Raw genomic sequence first — 25,736 nt, forward strand, 5'->3', positions numbered from 1 at the left:
CATGCTTAAATATTTGTGGTATCATAAATATGCTCTTTAGTGTGTGCACTCATAGATCTCTGGCACACAGATGGATTTGGACTCTTGGGCTTGTGAAAAGCAAGGTAAGAAGTGTCCAGGGTGTGTGTGAGGAGGTGCTGGGTGGGTGTCTGCTGGGCTCAGGGCCATTCTGTTTGACCACATCCTGGTTTTAAAGCAACCTGCCACCATTACAGCTGTGGGATTTTGGAAATAACAGGTTTTTATCACTAACCTGGATAACTATAGCATCAACATTACATATAGGGAGGAAAAGTTACTACCATGGGGACAAAACATGGCAAAACAGACCTCTAGTGCCCTGTAGGTTATATAGCCACTCATGCATGCGTGAAATGAATATAAGAACATATAAAATGATTATATAAACATAGCTGATAATATTCTGCTTACTCCCCATATAGTGATTTTATGCTAAAAGGTGCCACTTACCTAACATGGTGCTAAAGCCTTGATCTGAAGTCTTCATTCCCTCCTTCAGCCACGTTAAAACCCCTCCTTTGGGAGCAGAGCTTTTCCCCCATGCCCTTGCTTTCTCATGCTGTTTGCTCATGGCTTCAGAGAAGTCTCTTCAGTCTCAGAAGTTGAGGTCCTTCCTAAGAAAAGCAGAGTTAAAGGCATGCTAAAAGCTTTACCTGTAGTGGTTTGGTGTAACAAGACAGCAATCCCTCAGGGGCAGAAGGGTTGAGGTTGATTTTAATGATTTCCTTCATGTCAAGGAAAGTTTAAATAGATTTCTATGCCCTGAACATGAGGCCAGTAAGAAGTGATTTCTCTTTAAGTAGGTGTTAGGAGGTAGGAAAGAGTGCTGTAATAACAACATGTCTCATATGCCAAGGAAGTGAGATGTTGAATCTGTACCCAAACAAAGAGTGAACCTGAGTCACAAGAACACTTTGCATTTATAGGGCAGCTTTCACAGGAGAATTTCAGGCTGTTCCAGAGTGTTTTGCCTACCTGGAGAGCAGGGGTAAACACATGAACAGACACCAAGTGCAGCTTTCCTTGGTGATGTCATGGAGCCAAAGTCAAGGAACACAGAGCCTGGGGCTGTTTCAGTATGAGTAAGAGGACAGAATTTGGCCCCTTATGCTTAACTTTCACATCTCTTTTCCCTTGTAAATTAAGCTTTCATTCAAATTTATAGATAGGTAACTCATGTACAGAGATCCCAGGGAGTTTGTCTAAAGTTACAAATTGAGGAAGGTAATGAAAAAGGACCCAAAAGTTTTGGCTTTGTGCTCTAACCCCAAGGAAAACTTAATTTGGCACTAGCAGCTGCTTGATCTTTAGGGCTTCTGCATGAACAGGGAGTAGTTGAGTTAATGAAATAATATCCCAGGCACATATGAAGAGCAATTACTTGCTCTCATATAAACTCTCATGTATTCATCTAGAAAAAATGTTCATGACTCAGTCATCTGGGATGGTTCAGGCTACTCACCCTGCAGCATGAGGTGTAGGCATTGCAGTGGTGAGGTTAAAAAGGAAGGCACGTGACCCCAATTACTCACAAGGAGAAGAATTATGATCTCAGATACAGTGGTATAAACCCAAAGTCATTCCCCCCCCCGAAGTAATTGGCATCATGCTGTATTTTCTCTAACATACAGGCAATCAGAATGCAGTTTGTGATCCCAGTTTGTCTGCAGAGCTTTGCTCAGGGAGAGGCTTTGCTCTCCTGCAGTGGATGTTAAGTGATGGAGAAAAATAAGGCTGGAAAATGCACAAGAAAGAAAAGTATGCCAAGCTTCCCTGTAGCAAGAGCAACAAATTACTGCTTAGTTTTAACAGTGTGCTTAATAATGATTTCACTTTTTTAATCATGTTTTCTCCATTTTAATAAGCAATAAAAGTGAACTGATATACAGAAAGACTGCCTGGTTGACCTGTATCTCAATTTCCTCTTTTTTCCTCTGGATATCACAAACACTGAGGAAGGAAGGTGTTGACTGTCAGGAAAGGTGAAGAAAATTACAAACTTACAAATTAACAGATGGAATTTGACAACAAACACAGACCTAGTATTAGGGACATTGCAAGTTCAGAGAAAAGATTAATTAATGTAATGACCACAGTGAACTGTTCCTGTGGGACATGGGGTATTGTATGAAACTATTTCCATCAGTGCAGAACAAAGGACTCAGGGTTTGAAGAGTGGGGACTGGATTCATCACAGCAGGACATCACATAGAAAAATATTCTAAATAGACCCTCCATTTATCATTTCTGAGATTTTGATAATTGTAATATTCTCAACTTTATGCTTTCAGTAATTTGGAACTGACAGATGAGAACTTTACCCCTTGGGACTACAGAAAACCTGGCAAGGTTTCCCTGAACAGGGAAAGGATTTAGTTTGAAACACTATAGGCACCTAGCAAGTTTCCAGCACATCAGGGAACCCAGAGTTTTTACAAATACGTGTGCTTTTAACATTTTTAAAGACCACAAAAGCAGTTCAAACATATGTAAAATTATATTATTGGCAAATTGTCCCAGCAGGGTACAGGAGTTATTCCTGAAAAAGTCTGGATGGGCAGGAGGAGAGATCCACCACAGAGCATCCTGCCTGCCCCTGCTGCTGGCATGGGGAGGAGCACAACATGCAGCTCCAGTGCATGTCCCAGGACTTTATGGGCATTTATTGACATTTCTGGCTGGTCACCCAGTTCAGATTCCTTCCTGAAAAGTCTTGGCACGCACATCTTGTTGATATAATTTCTAAGTATGCAGAGGACATGCTTGTGCACCAGTAGAGCTACAGATCTTGTGGACTTGGGAAAGTTGATACCTGTATTACATGCATGAATGCAAAGCATGTGTATTTACACATGCATAGAAGGTAGATGTATTTTACATTTGTGTAATGGAGTGTAGCACAAGGTCCAGGGGTATCATTAGGAGACACTTGGGTGAAGGTGGTGAGGAAACTGTTTGCACTGGCACAGCTGAAATACTGGAGCCTCCTGCCTCTTTTGCAGAGAGAGAGGCATTGTAACAGCTTGAAATGTTTTTGTGGCAGATCCAAGAATAGTAAAACCTTTCCCAGCATCAAGTACAGTCAGAGTGATGGTTTGCAGTCGTTTGCTGTGTGTAATTAACAACTCTCCATCTCTGCCTCAGTCAAAACTCCTGCTGTGGAACATCTCTGGTAGCCCTGGCAGAGCAGTGGCCCCAAATAGCACCTGAGTGGGGCCAGCTGCTCTGTGATGCTTCACAACCACAACTGTGTCCTGGTCTGGGTTGGGCACCCTGCATGTGCAAAACCATAGAGCAAAAAATGAAGTCTTTTCGATAAGCACCCTTTATTACTAAAGTAATGAGTGGTTTTGGAGCAGTTTTATACAATTTCAGTTCAGGAGTGATTTTTGACTGAAATAGTACCTCAGCCCATCCCTGCACATCTGCAGTGTGATCAGCAGGGAGGGTGCTGTACACCAGAACAGCAAAACCCACCTCCCACAACAAGCTCATGAAGAGGCAGTTCTGCTTTTCTCATGGAGAGACACTCACAAGAGCTGCCCCTCAAAGTTCTGCTCTTCCTCTGGCCTGGGACCCCAGTGGGAAGTGATCACTGGTCCTTTGGCTGACCAGCAGCATCCAGGTCTCTGGTCCAGGGAGAAGAAGCTGGGCACATGGCACATTTGTGAGATGAAGGAGAATGTGAGGGGCAAACATGTAAAGAGAAATTCAAAGGCATCCTGTCAACACCAAGAGTCTGCTGAGAGCTGTGTTTTGGCAGCTGGGAAAAAGTCACACAATGTAGGGCCAGCCTTCACAAACACAGGAGGTTCTGGTCCTTGAGAAGCTTTAAAGAAAAGGATTCTGGCCAGTGCTGCATGAGAAGAGATCATTGTCTCCAGGGGTGACACACCTCCCTTACTTTTGTTTTTGTTCCATCAGAGACACAGTCCCTTACAGGCTCTGATGGGAGCACAGGGCTGTTTCCCAGCAGCACCATCCCAAACCCCAGCCAGGACCAAGGCTGCAAGGCTCTGGGAAATCTAAACCTCTAAAATTGCATAAATATCACTCTGCAACCCTATTTTCAAAAGTGTTGATACTGATCTAGCTCCTCTCATCTGAAAGGTAGCTAAAACACTTCAGTGATGGTTGTAGGGCTGCAGCAGAGCACTTTGAACTGCATTTTCTTCATTCTTGGTGAATAGAGAAATCTTTAATGGGGTATTTAATGGTGTGCCAGAGCCAACAGGTGTAGGTAATTTGGAGCTGCCAAGGACAAATCACCACGTGTAATGTTAAGACAGTTACTCCAGGGAGGAGAGAGGGAGGGAGGAAGTGCTGTATATTAGCATAACTATCTCCTCACACATCCTCCCTCTTCTTTGCATAATATCCCAGTCTTGTGGGCCCCTGCCAGCAAAATAAAACAACGATCCCAGCCCTGTGGGCCTGTCATTATTGATTTACAAAATACTTACAGCTAGTTGTGTTAAATGTGTCCTTCCATTGCAAGGAGGAATTCCTGGGCATAGAGTGGTGTGAGACTGCAGAGTTATTATCATGCTTTAGGAGTTACATATAAAGGCATCTTCAAAATGCCATTTTTTTAGGCATTTTGACCACTCTACGGAAACCCATCTGGAAATGAACGTAGCTGGCCTAATGTATGTAATGAATCTAATGTGCTGTTCTTCACATTAAGGATAAATCTAATAGGATGATTGAGTGGGGCCAAACTTCTCCAGGAAATTCCTTTATAATACATGATTGAATTATTGTTTTTCTATTAGGGCAGCCAAAACATTCAGTGTTCTTGACAATGGAGGATGTGTGCCGTAACTTTTTTTGCCACTAAGCTAGGCATACTGTACCTGGACATATGCCCAGCTTTTTTTGAGTATTTCCAGTTGAGTGATTTATTTATTTTCCAAAGAAAAGCTACATAAGTTATACAGAACTCAGCAGACTTCTTTTCGGGTCAGACGACAGAACTTGGGGCCTGGCTGCCAAATGCATGAAATCTCAGGAATCCAGAGGTGTTTCCAGCAAAGCTGAGATTTTCCTAATGGATACCTAAAAGTTGTGCTTGTGGAACTACTAAACCTTTCCTCCATAGAAATTGTGCTCCTAAGTCCCTTTGCAAATCTCTACTTCAAGTCTGCATTCAAGCCCCCAATTATGCTGATTTTCCAAAATGTTGGCTTTCCAGATACAACTGTGTAATCAAAGAGAAGCTGAATGCGGCACATGGGAAAATTTGATTATTTATTTAGAAGCCTAAATATGATTCTAGAAGCCTGACTTCAGGTGCCTTTTAAAACCTAGGATGGGATTCAATGATCTTAAAGCTCTTTTCCAACCTGAATAATTCTATGATTCTATAATTTAAATGTGGATTGTTTGGTCTTTATTTTTTTCTGGAAAGACGTGGTGTATTTGAGACATCCACTTGCACTCCCCGGGGTCACAGCCATGAAATGTGTGTCATTATTAGTGCACATGATGAGAATATGCTGTGACTCCAGGACATCCTGAAACCCCAAACATAAGTGTATGGCTATATATAAAAGGAGAAAGGGCAGAGAACTCTATATTTTTTTCAAACTACAGCTTGGGGAAAGGTGGTGTTTATTAGTGTAGCCTCCTAACCTTGTCTGAAAGATCTCATTGCTCATTTCCTGTAGCAACAGAGCTTCTTCCTTTCAGTCTTCTTAATAGGGGAGGGCAATTATTTTTCTTCTGTGAATAAAATACTTGACACCACCCCCCAGCCCTTCCCAAGTAGTCTCAGGTCAAATCAGTCATATAGTTGCAGCTGGAAACTATTTTTGGCCTAGGTTTACAGCTCTGTAGAGGATATCCAGATACTCTACCAAATATTTAAGGCACTCAGCCAGGGTGTGGGAGATGGCAGGTTCAAATCTCTCTGGAGAAGTGGATTTGAATCCACCCCCCTGGAGGTAACTATCATCAGCATCTTGCTGTGTAGGAATGATGAGTGAATGATTCAAGCATCCCGAGGTTTGACCAGCTACTTGTCTCACTTGGGGCTTTCCTCAGTTCTTGGGCTGCAGGAAAGGTGGGATGGGGAACAAAACTGAGCAGGGGCCTTGTTTTAACCTCACAGGCTAAACCAAACCACTTTTACATTCACCCATCATCTGTCTCAGTCATGCAGAGGTGAGGCTGGGCTTGCTCTCACCCCTACCATCTCCCAGAGAAACCAGTGTTTGATTGCTGTGTTCGATTTCTTTTTAATCCTCCTTAAACTGAAACTCAGAGATTATTAACCACTGAGCCAGGATCCTTACTCATCCTGGCAGAGATCAGGTTCTGACCTCTGGGACACCAAATAAAAGCAAGCAGGGGAGTAATATTTGTTGGCTTTGTTAATAACAGAGAGTGAAAGACACCCAAGTGGGTAAAACTGGAGTGGCCCAGTACCTGCTCTGTGCACAGAAAATGTTGGAGCTCTCCTGGTGATATTTCTCTCTGTGTGCCCCACAGCCTTGCTCCTCAAGTGTATCTGGAGTGAAACAGCTCTCCAGGTTAACCCATACTGCTGGTGCAGGATTCCTAAGCCAGCCGAGTGTTTATCATCCTTGAGGAATCTCGCCTGTGGAGGTTTGATTAATTTTTATCATACACATATAAACAGATTCAAGATGTTCTTGCTCAGCCAGAGGATAAAGGTTCCTCCTGCTATCTCAGCTTTCCATCAGAAAAACAGTCAGTCCCAATGTGCCAAGATTCTCCCAAAGGCATTATTGCCGTCATCAGCGTTCACGAACTCAGCCTTGCAGGCATCCTGAGAAACAAGGACACCGTCCTTTCCCAGCATGAGCTCTGAATTCTGCATTGGAATTGGAATTGGAATTCTGGATTCCCAGGTTGGAACTGCTTCTTGCATGAACCTAGAGGCAGGAGAGCTCTCAGAGAAGGCCTGGAGATGCCATCCACACAGCAGAGGTAGCGGCAGTCCCAGCCTCTCCAAAGCAGAAGAATTAAAGCTGTGATTCCAGTTTGGACAAGTGCAAAGCATGACCTAAACCTTCTTAGTTCACTCCAGAGTCTTCTCTTTCCCTCCTAAGTTGCCAAATCACCCTGCCAGATATTGCTCAACCACTGATGTGGATTCGCACTGCGTGTGCCCCGTGGAGTGGATGTTAAAGAGAGTAATTCTCCTTAGAGAAGCTGCATTTGCTATAAAGAATCACTGCAAAATCAATGAAACCTCATCAGAGGGTTGAGCCACATGCATCCACAGAGAGCTCCCTGGGATGCTCCAGACCCTCTTGTCCTTTCCTCCAAGGCAGATTTTGTGTGTCCAGCACAAATCCAACCAAACTCTAAGCAGCCTTTAAATGATTTCACTGATCTTAAATGAAGAAAAGATCATTTGGTTTAGGATTCAAAAAAAGTGAAAAAATTTCCTCCATTCCATCCTTTGTTGCCAAACCCCAAATATTTAAATTGAATGCAACTGGACCTTAAAAACCCCTCCAAAACTGAGTATTTTGATTATCTGGGATCTCAGCCTTCTTACTGAGAAATAAGGTTACAGAAAGTGGAAAAGAAAGTACATTTTAGAAAATCCTTGACACCAGTGCTACAGCCTTGCCCTTGTGTCAGTGTCCTAACAGGGTAAAAGGCTCTTCTGACCAATTCTATTTAATCCTTTCTGGGAGATGCCTGCCTATTCAGTCTGCTGTAATCTGCCTATACTATCTCATTTACATCTAATCATCAGCACAACTGAATTCCTGGCTGGCAGCACGAACATCCAGGTTCAGGATCTCTGCTTTCTTCACCCCTTTCATTTTGCCTTCTAATTTGCATGTATGCACATTCCCATTTCAGTTATACCCGATGATATCAGGTTTTAAATTCCCCCACCATTTGCTGTCTCAGACAATTGTGCAAACTACAATTCTTAGTTCTGAAAGACCAGAGCTTGTCAAAGCTCTCCTCTGCACCACTTCCTATTGATATGTTTCCATGTTAACAAAATAAAATGCCAGGAATCCCCTGTAGCATCTTTCCAGCTTTCCAGAGCAGTCCTGGGAAGGAGCTTGTTCACTGATTGCCACAGCTACACAATGTCATAAAATGTCATTATTAATATATTTGCTTTATTAGGCTGAATAATATGAATTATTCCCTCATAAATTTTTACAGTAACTCCTCCCTACACAGGGCTCTGGTTGACAAGAATTGTAGGTCTAATTATTAGAACATGTGCTTTAATGTGTTTTAATGTCATGTTTTCCTTTAATTGTATTATATTGTAAGCCTGTTCTAGAAATAACACTATTAAAGTTCCCTTTCAAAACAAAGATCAATCAAAGAGACAAGCAATTATTTCATTATCCTTAAGAAGCTCATAACATAATGAAAGGAATGTTAAAAATAAACTAAATGGGTGTACTTGATTGAAAGAATAGATCAGTCCTAGCGACTTTTCTCTGAGAGTAAAAAATTATCCAGGATTACATTTTCACAGCTTTGAGTACGTTATGGATTCTGTTTCTAATAATTAAGTAAGGAAGACTTTTTTGATAATAAACTGAGACAGAAATTAGCAACAGATGTATCTGAGGAGAAGCAAACACTCAGGATGAAAAAGCCAAAGCTGCAGTTCTGAGGGCAGGTGTGAAGAGGTGGTGCTTGGGCTGACTGAGTCCTCCCCAGCCTGGCTTGGAGGAGACTCCACGTGTGACTCCACACCATCCCTGCTGCTGAGCCCTGCAACTCTCTTGAAAGGAAGTTTGCAAAGCTTTATGGGCCTTCTTTGACTTTTTTTACAACTTTTTCTAGCATTGGAGCCTTTCAGAAGCTGAGATACTGAAGGTAGAAGCAGTGTAGAGGGACATCAGAGAAAAACTTTTTTGTAACAGAAAAGCTTTCCCAAGAAACTGTAAGAAGAAAAAGCTGGGCAGGTGGGATATGGGTTATGGGGGGAGATTGTGTCTCTTCTCAGTCCTCTATCCAAATCTGACTTCTCTGGCCTTCAGTCTAAAATAGGCAGCACGAGGCAGCCTGGCTGCAGAAGGTGATTTGGGACCTTTGTCACTTGTCACTGGGGCCAGAGGGACTCTGCAGCATGGAAGACAAAGCTCAGAAGAACCAGAAAGAACAAATTTCTCCTTTCACAGGCAGAGCAAAATGCTTTGCTTCCTGTCTGCTTTCCTCAGTGGAGGGGGAAAACCAGATGGAGGATGAGGGGTATCAATTCAGCACCACAGGGCAGTTCAGGTGAGCATCTCTGCCCTCCCTGTGCCCCTGCCCAGCAGCCAGCAGCACCAGGCAGCAGCAGAGCTGGGTTCTGTGGGCTCACTCTGAGCCAGCTGTGCTGGGAGCAGCCCTTTGGACATCTGCTCTACCTACACACCCATTTTTACCTGCAAAGTTCTCCCAGGGGGATGTGTTCCCTCTCCTTGCAGCAGAACTGGGCTGGCAGTGCCTTCCTGCTGTTGGCTGGACCTGAGCTGGAAGCTGGAATCAGTCCAGTCAGTGCTGCTCACACTGGAAAGTGGTACATACATTCCTGCTCAGAATTCTTTCTGCTCCCCTTGTTCCCATTTTCCTGAGCTAGGAGAGGAGTGAGAGCAGCTGCAGGTGGCCATGGCACCAGGTGTGGGGGCAGGTGGCATCCCAGGTGCCAGGGTCTCATTTGTCCTGCTGACAGCAACAATAAGAGTTCCAACATGGCTAAACTGGGTCCTGACTTCCAGAAGGAAAATCCCTCTTGGCATCACTGCATCCCAGCATGGCACCATCATTGGTTTAACCAGTTTCTCAGTCTACATAACCTGTTCATCCTGCCTGAGGTGTATGCATCAGTATTTATTAGAGTAGGCTCTCATGGCTTGTGCCTGCTGAAGAAAAGTCTCTGCCTAACACTTTTCATCCTTTCTTTTGCTGTTTCTTTCTCTGCAGGGGTGGGGCTTGCTGTGGCAATTTCTTTCACATGTTGAGACTGTTGTTTTTCTGACACAAAACACTATACATTTCAAAAGCTTAGTAGGAAAGAGATATTTCTAAGTCATGTTTCTTGCCAGAGGAGTAGTGAACACTAAATGTTGGCTGTAGACAGTGGTAGACTTGGGATTTGGTAGTTAACCAGCAAAAATATTAAAACAGGCAAAGTCTGTCATCATGTAAGAGACAGCTTTCAACTTTACTAAATGTCTTTCTACTTACAAAGTTAATGGAAACCAGTCACAATGATAAAATCTGTGATTGTCTTAAATAGAAAGAATTCTTGGTTCCTTGGGGTAGAAAGAAGACTGGAATTTAAATTCTTGGGCTTTCCCTCTTCATTTTTAATTCCTTTCATTTGATTAAAAGAAAGTTTTTTTAAATGAACAGGCCAATGCAGGAAGAAAAGAGAAACATACATCTTAGCAAGATAAAACCCCAACCCTTTAAAAAAAATACCCAAACTGTGCAATTATGAGAAATCCAACAGCCCCAAAACATGTGGACCCAGAGCAGATAGAGAAGGTAAACAAAACCTTGGGCAAAAATGGGCAAATGCAGGAATGTTACTGGAGAATGCCTGATAAAAACAGGACAGGAGAAACCACCATGCAAACCACTTGCAGCTCGGGCAAAGGAACAGCGACGAGGCAGAGATGGGAGCTGCAGATAACAATGTGGGGAAAACTTCTGAGAGAAATCAGGGAGAAAAATGAGGACAAAGAGAAATCTAAGAGATTCAGATGTGCTGGAATGCCAACAGAGCAGAGAAAATCATGAGGGAAAGCAATTGTGAGAAGATGGAGTTGAGAAGCTGTGATAGCTCTGGAGAGCCTCCCCAGTCACTGATCATTACGAAAGGAGGAGGAACACCCCAGATCTTCTGCCTCACCTTGGACATCTCTGCCCAAAGGAGGAGGGTGTCCTGTGGCATAATGCTGCTGTTGCATCCTTGCTAAGCTCAGGTGTGGAGGAAAACCTCAGCTCTTGCTGCCACTTTGTGAGAGAAGCTGTTCTTTCAGCTCTTTTAGCCTGGAGCAGCACAATCCAGGCTCAGTCCCCTGCTCAGGCTCTGAGACAACAGCAATGGCCCAAATAACAAACAGCAGAGTAAAGTCTGAGTCTCACAGCATCAAAACTGAATGGACTGACTCTTGTTAGCCTAGGAAAGATAATATTGGCCCCTGCATGGAAGCCAAAATTCAAAGTCAGCTGGTGTTTAGTGCAGATTTTTGTCTGCCCTCTGGAACAGTTTTTTAGAGTGATGAAAGGGGAAGTAATATTTTCTAGCCTATGAAAACTTCTATTGTAAAAATGGTCTAATCTGGTCTGTGCTAGAATGAAGCCATGGCTCCCTGATGTTTTACATTTACAAACAGAGACAGGCTCTCATCACAGCACACATTAACCCACTGACCCTGACACCTGCCTCACCTACTGGTGAGGTCAGCTCTCCCATATCTCAGCTGGGTCACCACAAGGTTCTTCTGTCTCAATTTGATGTACTGGAGGCTTTTTGCAGTGGAACTTGAAGGATCCAGACCTAACCAAGCCAATGACAAAACAGGCTGGAATTAATCTCTGAGATCTTTGCCAGAGTGGTTTAACAACAAAATAACCAACAGGTTATCAACTAGAGGCATTTCTTCACTCATGGAGAAATAGAGTCTCCAGTGAGTGAGACTCACTCCAGTGAGAAGCTCCAGGGGAGGATTCATGCCACCCTGGAGCAGGTGCCTCCAACAGGTCAGTCATGGTTGCTTCTCTCGTGCTCCCTGGACCAGAACAGCAACCCCAGGATTTGTTCAGCTTTAATCATCCAGCGTTCACCTGGCTCGTGTTCAATGGAAGAATCCACCCAGAGGATTTTGACATGTTTGGGTCAGGTCCTACAAGGGCATGTGCATTTGGAAATAAAATTTGCTGGGGGACAAAAAACATCAGTAAAGCCCTTTTATTTGGAGGAATATTGCTGCTGTTAGAATAATTGGCTGAATATTTGGAGTCTGTATTGCTACTACACCAAATTATGAAGTTTTTCTTTTAGTTGGGATAGGGGAACCATGTTAGGGAAGGTTTCTCATTCCAGGCTAGAATTGGTATCAAAATGAAGGAAACACCCCAACCACAAGAAGTGAAAGGTGTTGCAGTGATAATTGCTCCTGTTGGAAGAATCTGAGCTTCATTTGGGAGGCCAAAAGACCATCTGAAAGCCAAAGACACAAACCTGTCAAAATGGCATTCACCAAACCTGGGACTCCTCTTTGTCTCTCCTTCTCATGATGCTCTCCTGCATTGAACTGAGCTGTATCTTAGCAATGTTAATGTTGCAGTGTTAAAATACACTGGTCACTTCTGCAAAAGTTTAATTTCCCCTTAAAAAAAATGCTTCAGCAAGTGGTCAAGTGTAGCTGGCACACATTTATGCTGCAAAATAGCTCTTAGATGATTCCCTTAAATGTTTAAACTTAGTAATTCCAGGCAATTTTGAGAAATATTGATAGTTTTACTAGTTTTTAGTAGTAATGGACAGTACATAATTACTAAAACTGTAATATTTTTACACCTGTGTTCTTTTATGATAGTGTTACTCCTGTGCAAAATTAAATGTTAGCAAGAGAAGAGTTATTCTAAAATGCAATTTAACATAAATGTATTATTACACTGAGGAGGCAATATGGTGATTTAATATGGTGACTAGTCACACCTGAATAACTAAAGAGTTTGTTTTTACAGGGAACCACTGAGTTTACTAAAGAGAGGGAAAAGTATTTTATGACAAATAGATTATCTTGGTGCTTTCCCTCAGTTTGGTGCAAAACTTCATGTAAAAGCTGGGATTGGACAGAAGTGTAGCTGGGGGAAATGTTTTTTTTTAAAAAAGCAAAGGAAAAAAGTCATCAAAGCAAAGTCACAGAACACAAAGTGCTGTGGAAGAGAGCAGCCAAGGATCTTCCTCCACCCTGTGGGCCCATGCTCTGCACTAAAGCCCCACAGGTCCCACAGGACCAGGGGCATCCCAGCCCTCTTTGGGTGAGACTGGCAGCTCTTCAGGGCTGGAGCATCTCCAGCACTGCCAGGAGTCCTTGGACTGCTGGCTGAAAGCCACTCTCCACCCATTGGAATTTATAGGGCTGCAGAATTTGTGACAGCTCATTTCCAAAATTCTGTTCAACCCAGGAACACCAGGTGCTGAGTGAATGCAGAAGAATGTTATATTTTTTTTTTCATCTAGAAATTTCTAGAAGGAGCCTAATTTGCTGACACTGTACATTCAGAAAAATCTCCATCATGAGTACATGGTTAATTGGAGTTAATTGCAATGATGAAGTTCTTATTCTGACTGGGAAAAGTTCTGTTTTGCTTGTGGGTCTTTTTAAGGCAAGATTGCCCACAGATGTGTCCACTGTGTCCTCTTTATGAGGAGAGAGGTGTGAGAGGCTGCACAACTGAACCACAGATTAGAATGTGTCATTTATGTCATCCTCCATTTTTTTCTTGTTTTTCCTACTTGGGGAACCTCAGCCCAATAACAGCAGAAAAATTCTGGGTGTCTTTCAGGATAAAAGAACAGTGTGCATCTTCATTCTACAGAAAATTGTTCTACTTTCTCCTGAAATGGCCTCTGTAATTTTTTTTTATAATTTCCTTATTTTCCATCAGTGCAGTTTCCCTTTGCTGATTTCTTGCATCAGACTATTCACTAGATAGGAGGATGTAAAAGAGAATTAAAAAATAAAGAAAAAATAAGGATCTGTTCCCAAAGACAGTGAAAACAATGGGAGTCAAAGAAACTGACATTGACAAAAGATTTTATTTCCCTCAGGAGAGTAAGAATGATCCTAGCCAAAGCTTTATAAAACAAAGATTCCAGTAATAAATCCAACACAGCAGAACATAAACTGGCATCACATTTAGGTTCTTCCTTCCTTGCTAACAGTGGCACACACCTCAGATTATGCTTGATGAGTGAGGTGAAATTGTCATTATTGTAATAACTGCATACAGCATCGTCTTTAATCTTGCTATGGGATTTTAGGCTGACTACTGTACATATTGCTTCTGGCTGCTGAAAGCTGAGGGTAACCCCAAAAAAACGATAAAATCTCCCTTTCTTTTTTTCAGCTTTGGAAATTACAAACAGAAGAGCCTGTGATGTAGAGACACACAGAGGGAAATGATCTGAGAGAGGCTTTAATAAGCTAAATAAGTTCATCCTAATGTAGATTCATGTCTCCATTAATTTAGTGGATGATTTTCAGAAGAGTGAGCTTCTCTTTCTCTGGAGCAGGCAAACTGCAGCTAAACTCACCCCCTGCTGATTTGCTATGGGTAAAATCATCTAGAAATCACTTAATCTGAAAGCAAAAATCCTCTTATTTGGAAAAATACTCCCTTGAATGGGCTAAGCACAGGCAATCATGCACAGAAGATGGTGCTTTAGCTGGAGATTTTCCTGCAGCACAGTCCCAGCCCTGCATCCCTTCCCTCACTGCTCCCCATGGCTCTCCCTCCCCGGCTTTGGGAAGGAGCCCTGGCTGTGTGTGCTCCAAGGAGCTCTCAGCTGGAGTCTGACACAGCAAATCCAGTTTGAGGCTGGGAGCACAAACCCTGTGAGGAGCCCTGAGGGAGCTGGGGGTGCTCAGCCTGGAGCAAAGGAGACTCAGGGCTGCCCTCATCACTCTCACAGCTCCTGAAAGGTGCCTGTGCTCAGCTGGGGCTGGGCTCTGTCTCCAGCAGCACTGACACAACCAGAGCACTCAGCCTCAAGGGAAATACAGGTTGGATATTGGGAAAAAGTTTTTTACAGAAAGGGTGATAAAGTTCTGGAATGGCTGCCCGGGGAGGTGCTGGAGTCCCCATCCCTGGGTGTGTTTAACAAAGCCTGGATGTGGCACTGGGTGCCAGGGTTGAGTTGAGCTGTTGGGGCTGGGTTGGACTCAATGATCTTAAAAATCTCTTCCAACCCAGTCATTCTGTGATTCTGTGACATCTCATGAGAGGGAGCTGTCCCATGGGGTCACATGAAAGAACAAGCAGCACTCCAGAAGCAGGCATGTCTCAGGTGCCAAAGCACTGCTCTTGAGGAGCTGACTGAATGCAAACCCCTGTTTCCATCCCAGCTGCTCCACAGTGCCCATTCAGCAACAGCCAGCCCCCAGGTGCCAGCTGCTCCTGGGGAATGCACAACGAGAGCTCCAGCCCAATCCATCACCCCAGCACCCTGTGTGCACTGCAGGATGTGCTGAGCTCCGGAGGGAGATTCAAAGTTGTACAAAACTGGTTTTAAAAACCCCCAAAACGTACTCTGATATGGTAATAATGCACACTGGCTAAGGGAAACAATGCAAAGTAACAGTTGGCTTGGATGTTTTTATCTTTGGAACCATTCAGATTTGGGGAAATGGCTGCCTCTGCACTGTAATAGCCTTAGGGTGGCTGTTTGTAGGGTTTGTTGAGAGGTTGTGGTCAGGAAGGTTTTGTTTGCAGGTGGTGCTGTGCCATAGGTCAGAATGGAATTCTCTGCGTAGGATACTTCATGATCCTTATTGCACTTTGAGCATAGAAAGTACACTAAACCACATGAATTCACTTAAATAAACAGGTCCTGTATCTCAGTGGTAATCTAAGAGTGCTACAAGCTCTGCTGTTTAGCAGCAGCCTAACTCTGACATAGTTGCTTTTAGGGAGCTGGATTTCAGAAGTGGATTTCAACTTCCCAAGTACCAAATCATGCTCTTGCAATTAAACACTCTTCTCTTTTCTTTCTTTCCCCCCCTTTTTTTTTTTTTCTCCCAAGGCTTTTTAAAATATCCCCTGATTAAAAGCTGTCACATTTCAGTACTGATTATCCATGCAGCTTGTAACTGATATTTTTATTATTTTGTTTAATGGTTTTAACAGGGTGCTGGACATCTACATTTGGAGGCTCACTAAAAACCTACAGTCTTCTATTTGATTGCCAGGATCTTTTTTTTCTGATTTCATACTCACTGAGAATGATCAAAAATAATTTAGCTGCAATACTTGCCTACAGTAAGATAAAGATATTTTTCTGTGCAATGCCTACTTACATGATGGTCTTTGCTACATGGCAGTAAGGCAAATATCTTTTCTAGGATCTGATATGGGAATCTGCATGAGATGATTTATGCTTTGCTGTCATTTGATCAGGTTAAAGACTTTTTATCATTTAGTGTCTCATTTGTGTCTGGAATCCCTGCATCTGTTGCAGCAAAGTTGGTGCTATGGATTAACTGGTGAATTAGTATCAGGCCTCAGTAGTGAAGAATGAGACTTTCCTCTTCCCCTCCCAGTCTTTAAATGGTGTTGCTGGTCCAAATCCATTAATGGTTTTGCTACCATCCTCCAGCAACGTGGGAAAAGAAAAGACAAAGACTATTCATGTCAACAAGAAATCGGGAGGGGGGGACAAAACAAAACCAAACCAGGCTTTCATAATCAAAGAAATGTCTCTGTCCTTATACACTGTAAAGCAGGATATAAAAATGAAAAGTCTTTATGATTCCCCAACAATAAATATGCCTGTAGTGTGAAAAACAGCATCAATAACACAGAGATAACTGACATGCCATTTTAACTGCATATTTCAGTTGAAAATTTTGAAAACTCACCAAAAAACCTCCCAGTCTGAGGCATACAGAGCTTGTGTTCACACTGCCACATGATGGATGCCTAATGGTTTCCTCCAGACAACCAACCTTAAAATATCTTAGACCTTATTGTGTTGTTGGTGTTTATAATTTCTACTGTAGTCAAGCCCAAGAGCCGAGGGCCACAATTGTGCTGGGAATGGCAGAAAGAGAGAAAAAGCAGATCCTGCAGTCTGAGCAAAACCTCATCTGTCACCTGCTCTTTCCTCTGGCTGATGGTTTGTGTTTTCTCCAGCCAGTGAAACCTCTCTGAGATAAGAACAACTTGTTGCTGACACATCTGTGTGGCACTTTCAAAGGGCTGTTGAATGAATAAACAACAATACACTGAGTAGAGCTTTCTGTGTGCCTGTTTGGGTTTTTGGGGTTTTGGGTTTTTGGGATTTTGAGGGTTTTGGGTGGTTTTTTTTCCTCTGAGAGGGAAAGGGCTCCAATGGCTTTTGGAGTATTTACACTCAGCTGAGTTTTTTTGGAATCCGCAAAATACAAGCCATAATAACCAATAAATTATATCTTCTGTGCTGTTGTGTAATTCCATTGTAATTCTCTGGAATTCTATTGAAATTCTTCTTGGAGATGCCTCTGTCCTTTGCTGGATCTGGCCAAGGAATTGAATGTGGGCTAGTGAGGAGCATTAATGTACTGATGGAACATGTCCACTCACTCTATTGTGATTCCAGGCAGCCAGCTTCTTTTCCAACATCTCTCTTAAAGGCTGTGGCACTTGAATAAACCAGCACTAGAGTCAAGCAGGGCACTAGAAGCCAATTCACCTTCTGCTGCCTGATTTGTGAAAAATATTTCTGTAGGACCATAGAATCATCAAGGTTGGAAAGGACCTTCAGATCATGCAGAGTCCAACCACCCACCCAGCACTGCATCCCCTGAACCACAAAGCCTCCCCTGGCCCCTGGGGCTGGTGGTTATGGGGAGAAGGTGGAGCCTCACCTGGAAATGGATCTGTTCACTCTGCTCCCCCTACTCTGCTTTCATCTGGCTGCTCCAGGCAGTGGCTGCTTTACCCAAAATCTCTCCCTGAGCAGCACTGACCACCCCACTGCCAGGGTTAGGAGCACCAGCAGCACTCTTCCCTCAGCACAGCTGCAGTGAAATTCACTCCTTTACTAACATGATGCAGGCACATCCTCGGGTACTTGAGAAACCAAGGCAGGGAAAGCCCTTTGCCATCTCCAGCCTGAGGCCAGTGCTGGCTCTGGTGCTGTGAGTTGTGTGGCACACCAGTCCCTTGGGATGATCCCTTGCATGAAGCCCCATCCCCACTCCTGGTGTGGCCAGCCCCACCTCCTGAGCTCTCCCCTGCCTGACCCATGTGGCAAACTTCACCCTAAGCTCCTCTCTCCGGATTTTTGCTGCCTGATTCTGCCCCTGCCCACTCTGTCCTTTACTAAAACTGCCTGTGAGTCGCTCAAACCCACAGAGTCTGTTTCGTTTCTTCACTCAACCCTGTCATGATCAATTGTTTCAGCTACTTTGAGTTTTCTGTGGAACGTGTGCCAGTTTTATTTCCAAGAATGCAACATCACCAACATTTTTCAATTATTCAGATAGGTTTTAGGCTGTCATCATCTCCATCTCCCTGGAAGGAATTACTCACACTTGCCCTACCTCTGGTCCCACTGACACTAATGTGATGACATTGCCTCTGCAGAGGTTACTTCCAATTTCAGCAGGAAGGAGAGAGCAGGATCCATCCCTGCTATGCTGCCTCTCCTGCCATGTGGAACAGCGCTGAGCTGCTCAGTGCATCTGGTTTCAAAATAAACCCCTCTACAACAGACAAATATGTTAAACCTTTGAAAGACTTATTTCCAGGTTTCAACAACATTCTCTTCAGAAATGAGCACTTAATGGAGTTCATTTAAGGTTGTTGAAGCCACAACTTGCTGTCAGCACTATTTACCACTTCAGTGGCTCAGCTAGAGCCTCAGCTGCTGTGAGCCAGCTCAGTGCTAATAACGGAGTCCTCCTGATTTACATCAGCTGAAAATCTGACCGAGCCTCTGCCAGGCTGACAGCCCTCCTCTGCTGGGTTCCAGTAGCTGTTTACACTCTCACTCAGTGCAGACAGAAGTAAAAGCAGTTTTTCTTCTGACACTCCTGTCTGTGCCCTGTTTTTAAAGTCAAGCCAAAGGAGCGTGGCAGATGCCGCAGTGCAGTGTCCTCTGCTGACTGGGCAGAGAGCAGGGTTGGCTTTCCCAGCCCTGGAATGCAGCTGGAGAGCTCTCAGTGGTGCTTTGTGCTCCCCTCTCAAGGGCTGCATTCAGGGTCTCTTCCCTCATTCCTCTGGGAACTGATGGGAGCAAATCTCCATCTCTCACTGCAATCCCTGCTCCTGCACTCCTTGGCTTTGCTCCTCTGGGTGGAGAGGCAGGACCTTCATTTTTTCAATCCTTAAATTCTATTTTCCAGGAAGAACAGCTCAGTTCCTTTACATCCATTGGGCTTCTTGCTTGCTGCTGCTGTAATTCCCACTCCTGCTCCCAAATTCAAGAGCCACAGATCTTGCCAAAGCCATGGCACTGGTCCATTTCCAGCTATGCAGGTTAAAATTATCAACAGTGTTTTACTTCAAGCCTTTTATCATCTTCCAAGGTTCTGCCCTGGCTAATGCTGTGTAGCCTGTAAAGCCTGTAAAAAAATCTGTATCATCAACTTACAGAGCCAAAGCCATGCAAAATGGCAGCCATCTGCTCTATGGTAAACTGGCAGTGCCCAGTTAGCTGAGAAGTGGATGATTTTAGGGAATAAAACCACAATGCCTTCTGTCATTTATTTCAGTAGTAACATTAATTTTATTCTCTTCCCCCCCCCCCCAGTTTGCCACAGGAATTTGCTGAGGGCCATCACAGGAGGTTTTGACCCTCTGGGTTATTAGGTTGGTGTCATTTTGCACCTCCTGCAGAAGCCCAGCTTTTTTAGCAGTGGGGAAGGGCAGCTTGCAGGCAGACCCAGCCCTCCTCTCCTGGAAGGTACCGAGGCAATGTTGATTTCCAATTAGCTCAACCCCATTATTTAGTAGGTGGAGAATGGTGGCAGCACCCAGTGGGTGGTGCTGATGGTCTGGGCTGGAGCAGAGGGCGCTGAGCTCAGGGACACCACACCAGAGACCCTGAGCTGTCATCTGGGGGAGAGAGAGAGCTGAATATTGGCCTGGGGGCCAACTCAGCTCTTGGGGTGGAGAAACCAGGCTGCAAAGGGGTGGGGAGGCTTGTTCATTCACTACATGGCCCCAAAGCAAAAGCTGAGAGGCAATATTTTGAGACTGCCAATACCAAAATGTTTTAAAGAGAAAAGAGTGAAATCCACAAGCATGTGTGATTAGCTTAATAAGAAAAGCATTGCATTTGTGGCTGTGCCTAATTTCCCTTCTGAAGGTACATTTTTGCCATTTTAAAAGATACTTTTCTCAAAAGAAAAACCTCCTTTAAAAACGCAAATCTAAGATTTTCTCTTGATTGCATGCTTCCCTCAGATGGAGCTTTAAAGGAAAGTGTTGTATATGACATGAAAAAACTGTGAGAGCTGACAACAATAAATCTTAGAAGAGCTGCTACCACTACAACATTTGTGATTTCTGAATTTAATTTTAATGTACAGATCTCACATTTTTGTGTCAGTTTTTAAGGGCATATCAGGATATTGTGCTCCAGCACTGTATGTTAATGGATTCCTGCCTCCCTCCAGGAAAAATGGAATATTTAAATGGAATATTTCTTCTCTGAGCTTTCACGCACTCTTCTGCCAAGTCAAAGCAGAAAGGAAAAACTGTGTACAATGTTTTATTAGGCCAAATGTCAATTTGTTTTTCTGAAATCTTTACCAATCTCTTGGCATTTAATATTAAAACAGAAAAAAAAAAAAAAAGGCAGAAAAATAACAAGGTTCCTATTTCAGTCAGCAGTGCCTGAGACATCCAACAGGCCATGGTAGATGGAGCTACATTTCTCTCTTGTAGAGGAAAGGGGGGCAGTGAAAGATGCTTGAGGAGGTGGACAGCACCTGGGTAAAAAGTGTAGAATCACATTCTATTTCTGAGCCTTTTAAACCAGCTTTCATTAATTTCTGCTGAATCTGACCAAAGAACAGCACACCTTCCATTTGATCAGACCTGGGTCTTTCCCTTGAAAGATGAGTTTTTTCCATGTATAAAAGGATTTCAGTTTCTACCTCACTTGGAAACCTTCCCACATTTCCAGCTCACTAGACAGCACAGCAGAATGTAAGCTGAACTTTTTTACTTATTGGCATTGTTTGGTACTTGGTATTTGAAACAAATCAGCACAGGCACCTTGGTCAGCCAGAAAGCCCAGCTGAGCCAGGTATTTCATTTAACATAAGAGCTCAGGGGTTTGTAAACTTCATTTCCAGTGCAGGGACCGCTGCTTGATCACCCCACTGAGAGCTGCTTCCCTCTCCTGAGCTCAGCTTCCACAGCAGCTCTCTCCTGGCCATGGGCAGGCTGGATCCTGGCACAGCCTGTGCCAAGTCTGGGCATCCCAGTGCCACCTCTGCCCCTTGACCATCCTTGCTGTCAGTGATGGAGAGAGACAGGGAGGCTGACTTGGAGATCAGAATCCCATTTTATTGTGGGATACAAACACTTATATACTATTTCAGGGAGACTAGTAATGTGTACTGCAATGATTATGTTAAAATCACAAACACAAACATGCATATGACAACATCTCTTGCTTGCAGAGTTCAATGGGATTTTCTTTTTCCAGTAAACCCCTTTGATTTAATCTTCTTGCAATCCAGGTCTAATTTTCAAAGCTCCTTTTGCTTTTTGCCAAGGCATCCTGTTATCAAATCACTTGTGTTAGCCAGGTCCAAAGCCCATCATCTGTCCTGTGTCCCCCAACATTCCAACACTTGCAGCAGCCCAGTGAAGCCCAGTGCACCCATCCAGACCCTGCCTGCATGACAAGGGTACAGGGCAGCTCTGGGCATGTCCAGCTGCCTCTGGGGTCCAAGGAAAACACTGCCTGGCTGTCCAGGTAGTCCCTTTGGTAAAAGAGAGACAGAAACAGGTTTGCTCTTTTTGCTTCCTAAGAGCTGTGGAGAGACTTGGATAAGCAATGCTCCTCAGTATTCAACACAAGAACTCGTATCTAATCCAGATTTGGTTTAGACAGGGACAGCTCTGTGCCCACAGTCACCTGTCAGCAGGATTTGTGTCATATTAAGAGGTGCCCAGCAAGGCTCAGAAGCATCAGCTGCAGATTTAAGTGACTTCTATGAGTTGTGGCTCTTTTGTATTTTCAGTTACACTGGTTTTAAGCAGGAAAAGGAGCCTGGATTTTACTTAAGAGGTCTTTACTGCAGAGGCTCAGTGTGTTAGCAGACTTTGAGATCACTTTTGTCCCCTGGGTATTACAAAGGGATTCAGTCTGGGACCTCAGCCCAATTCTGTGTGGGGAACAGAATTCATCCTGTTTCACTGTGAGCATGGCACAGGCTTTGTGCATTAATGCCATGCCCAGGCAGAGGATTCTGTTATGAAAATATATGTTGGGATATGTTGGATATGTTCTGAAAATCTGCTCCTTTACCAGGCCTAAGTGCTGTATTCCTGTTGGGACTGTGAATTGCTGCTGCTGGAGCAGCTCTTTCCTCTGCCCCTGGAAAATGGGGCTTTTGTGGTTGCTTTGCCTCTTGGTGTTGACTTCCCCTGCTGTTGAGAGGGCACTGAGGCATCTCAGGGACAGCCCAGCAGGACAGGGCAGCAAACAGTGTAAAACAGTGAATCAGTCACTTGCCCAGGAGTTATTCTTCCTGATGCTTAGGAACATTTTTTTCCATTGAGCTCCAGTTAGAAGCCTACAGGACTCTTGCACTGAAATCCCAAAGAAACCTGATGTCATGGATCATCCCATTAACTTTTTTCCAGGGCTGTAAAAGCATTAACTCATCAGAGGGAGGTTAGAGGTGCTTGAAAGCCAGAGGTTCACCCTGATTCTCCATCACTGCTGCCTCCCCCTTCCTCCTGCCCATCTAAATGTGACAAAGGGGGCAGATTCCTACGGATCTGGTCTGAAATCAGCCCACAGCCTGCAGGGAGGGCAGGGGCAGACACCTCTGTGCAGTGAGGCGCAGACCCACCCTCACTGGAGAAGGAAGATTTTCACAGAGCTAAAAAGAATACACATGCACGAAAACACAAGCAAGAATTCACAACTTTTCCTTTGAAACAGCAGAAAAATGTGTCCAAAGGATGGAGGTGCCTAATGCCCTACCTTTCTGAAATTATTTCACTCAAAAGTACAACTTCCAACAAAGAGCTTTTTGCCCAGCTCAGATCTTTTCCATCTGGTGTGGTCTGTGCAGGATCCATTTGTATTTGAGCCTTCCTGGCTATTAGCCCAATGAAGTGATCTGGCTAGGATAAAAGAAAATGGTGAATTTACATTTCCCCCTTCTGGCATTCTTACTTTCTAGTATATTTTTAGTAATAATCCTGTTTACAGAAGAGAGGTTCCCAAGGAGTTACTGTATGTTAGACAAAAAGAATAGCCATAGGCAAAAAGTTGACTTCAAATGTATTTTAGCAGATATTTATATTCTACTTAGCTCCAAATTTTCTCGTAAAATATCTGCTTTTCTCTACCTAGGGGAGGAAGGGATCATTTGAGGAAAAAAGTAATTTTGTAACTTCAGCCTTTTATTTTTCTGCTAAAAATACCCCTGGATTTGGCCAAAGGAAAAAAAATATTTCCAACAGAACATCAGTGACCTCTCCAATACATGGATAAGTAATAAAAGGATGGCATATGGCCCAAACAGTGTGCAATCAAAGAGATCTTCAGGCATTTTTAAAGCCCTTTCTATCACTGGAGATAGTGTTGATTCAAGTTCTCTTTCATCTTTTTTTTTTCCTCTATGCTTTCAGAACCCAGCTAAAGTATTGTCACAGATGACTCAGGGGAGAGGGAAAGGTACCTCTCAATGGGTTCTGGCAATGAACCTTTTACCACCCCAAGCTTTTTGGGAATGCCACATTCCTATAGGAGATTAAGAACCACCAGGCAGGAGATGGGGTTAAGCCCCTGTCTTCTCACTGAGACTTCAAGGCTTGCATGGAGACCTTGTGGTTTTCATTCTGCTTCCTGCAGCAGCGCCAGCTTTGGGTCTGAGTTCAGCACGTGGACCTCTCCAAGGTCTGCTGTGATGGTGTTCACAGGGGTCTCAGGTTGAGGGAAGAGACTGGGATTTGACTCTATGTTTCAGAAGGCTTGATTTATTGTTTTATAATATATATTACATTAAAACTATACTAAAAGAATAGAAGAAAATGTTTCATCAGAAGGCTGGCTAAGCTAAGAATAGAAAGGAAAGAATGAATAACAAAGAATGAATATCAAAGGTTTGTGTCTCAGCTCTCTGTCCAAGCCAGCTGACTGCGATTGGCCATTAATTAGAAACAACCCCATGAGCCCAATCCCAGATGCACCTGTTGCATTCCACAGCAGCAGATAACCATTGGTTACATTTTGTTCCTGAGGCCTCTCAGCTTCTCAGGAGGAAAAATCCTAAGGAAAGGATTTTTCGTAAAAAGATGTCTGCGAGAGTCTGGAAACGTGAGGATCCTGTGTTTGGGTTGGGTCTCCTCCTGCTGGAAACATGTCACTGCCTCTGGCCAGTGGTGATCAATGTGTGTTTAATAAACCACAGGGAAGAGTGCAGCTACTCAGTGCCTTTCACCAAAAGCTCTGAAAGCACTGCACAAATAAATAGCCCAGCTTTATAACAATTTCTCACTCCAGGTTTTCTAGATAGTAGGAAAGCTGACATCCAAGTGGCTTTCCCACAGCCACACATCAAACCTGCACCAATTTGTGAACAGAACTAATACATCCCAATTCCAGCTCTAGTTTCATTCTCAAACAAGATTTGTTATTTCTGCACTTCTTATTTATGCAAAGTTGCCATAACTGCTGGCCAGAGATAGACTTGATCATTTACACCAATGTACCCTTTTTTAACTTGAGACTTCTTCCCTCTTTAACATTAATGAATGAAATGGATACATTTGAGCAATCAGAAGAGAAGGTGTGCAGGGAAGAGGAGCAACAGGTTCAAACACCAACTGCAAGTCCCAAACCAGTGCTGGCTGCTCCTGACCTGGCACATCACCTTTGGAGGTGATGGCTGCTCCCATGCTGATCATAAAGCTGAGAAGAGGGACAGGAAGGGTGGAAAGCAAGAGAAACTGGACACAAATCCAGTCCTGGTCAAAGCAGATGTAATTTGTGATGAGAGTAGCAAAGCTGAGCACTTTCACAGCAAAAGTAATTTTGTTGTTGTTCTCTAGGTCCTGAATTCCTGCCCTGCCATGTAAGAATGATGTCCAAGGCCAAATAGTTATTAATAATACTCCTTAGTTAATAACAACAGTAGTGCTATTGGAAAATTTCAGGTCCCAAGCTCACAACTTACTGCCAAGGTAGTCACTTCCCAAACTGACTTCTAAAATTAGAAACAAACAGGCCCCTTCTAAAGGCAATAAACAGCACTTTAATTGGACTAAAACCTATAAATATGTCAGCAGCCAGTTGCCCTGGCTCCCCTGTGTGATCAGCAGCTTTCAATGTCTTTTCCAGGGGGCTACGATGTGATCCGATGTCATCACAACGAAGGTGTGATCAAACCAAGCAGCGTGGCCTGGTGGCTCAGGGCAGGGGCTGACGTGGCCCAGAGGGGGCTGGGCAGAGGGTGACACCATCAGCAGGGCAGAGGGACAGCCTTGGGCTGCACAGCTGGGACTGTGGGCCGGGAACACATGGACATGGACATGGAGTAACAGCTTGGGTAACTCTCATGTCAGGGCCACATGGAATGCATATTACAATCCATTTTCCTTGGCTAAACTAATATATTTTCATGTGATTTTTGCATGATGGAAGACTTTTAAATGAATTCTCACACATCTCAAAAAGATGCCAAGCGTCAGCCTTGTGATGCAGGAGATCCCATAGAGAGAAGTGATGCCCTGGTAGCATCTCCCCTGACAAGAATGTGCTTATAGGAAAAACAAAAACCAAATAAATACACAAA

The 25,736-nt window shown here is 43.7% G+C and overlaps 1 long non-coding RNA gene across 2 annotated transcripts in view; it reads right to left on the reverse strand.

The window, feature by feature from the left end:
* The window catches only part of LOC139599099 (uncharacterized), a 70,464-nt gene that overhangs the window by 14,495 nt on the left and 30,233 nt on the right, over positions 1–25,736 (reverse strand). For both annotated transcript variants that reach the window (XR_011682155.1, XR_011682154.1), the window contains exon 2: positions 472–635. This is a non-coding gene — a long non-coding RNA (uncharacterized lncRNA). The remainder of the gene's footprint in view (positions 1–471; positions 636–25,736) is intronic.

Source organism: Agelaius tricolor, unplaced genomic scaffold, assembly GCF_023055355.1.
Source record: "Agelaius tricolor isolate 1412-34295 unplaced genomic scaffold, bAgeTri1.0.p SCAF_22, whole genome shotgun sequence".
Taxonomy (NCBI): Eukaryota; Metazoa; Chordata; class Aves; order Passeriformes; family Icteridae; genus Agelaius; species Agelaius tricolor.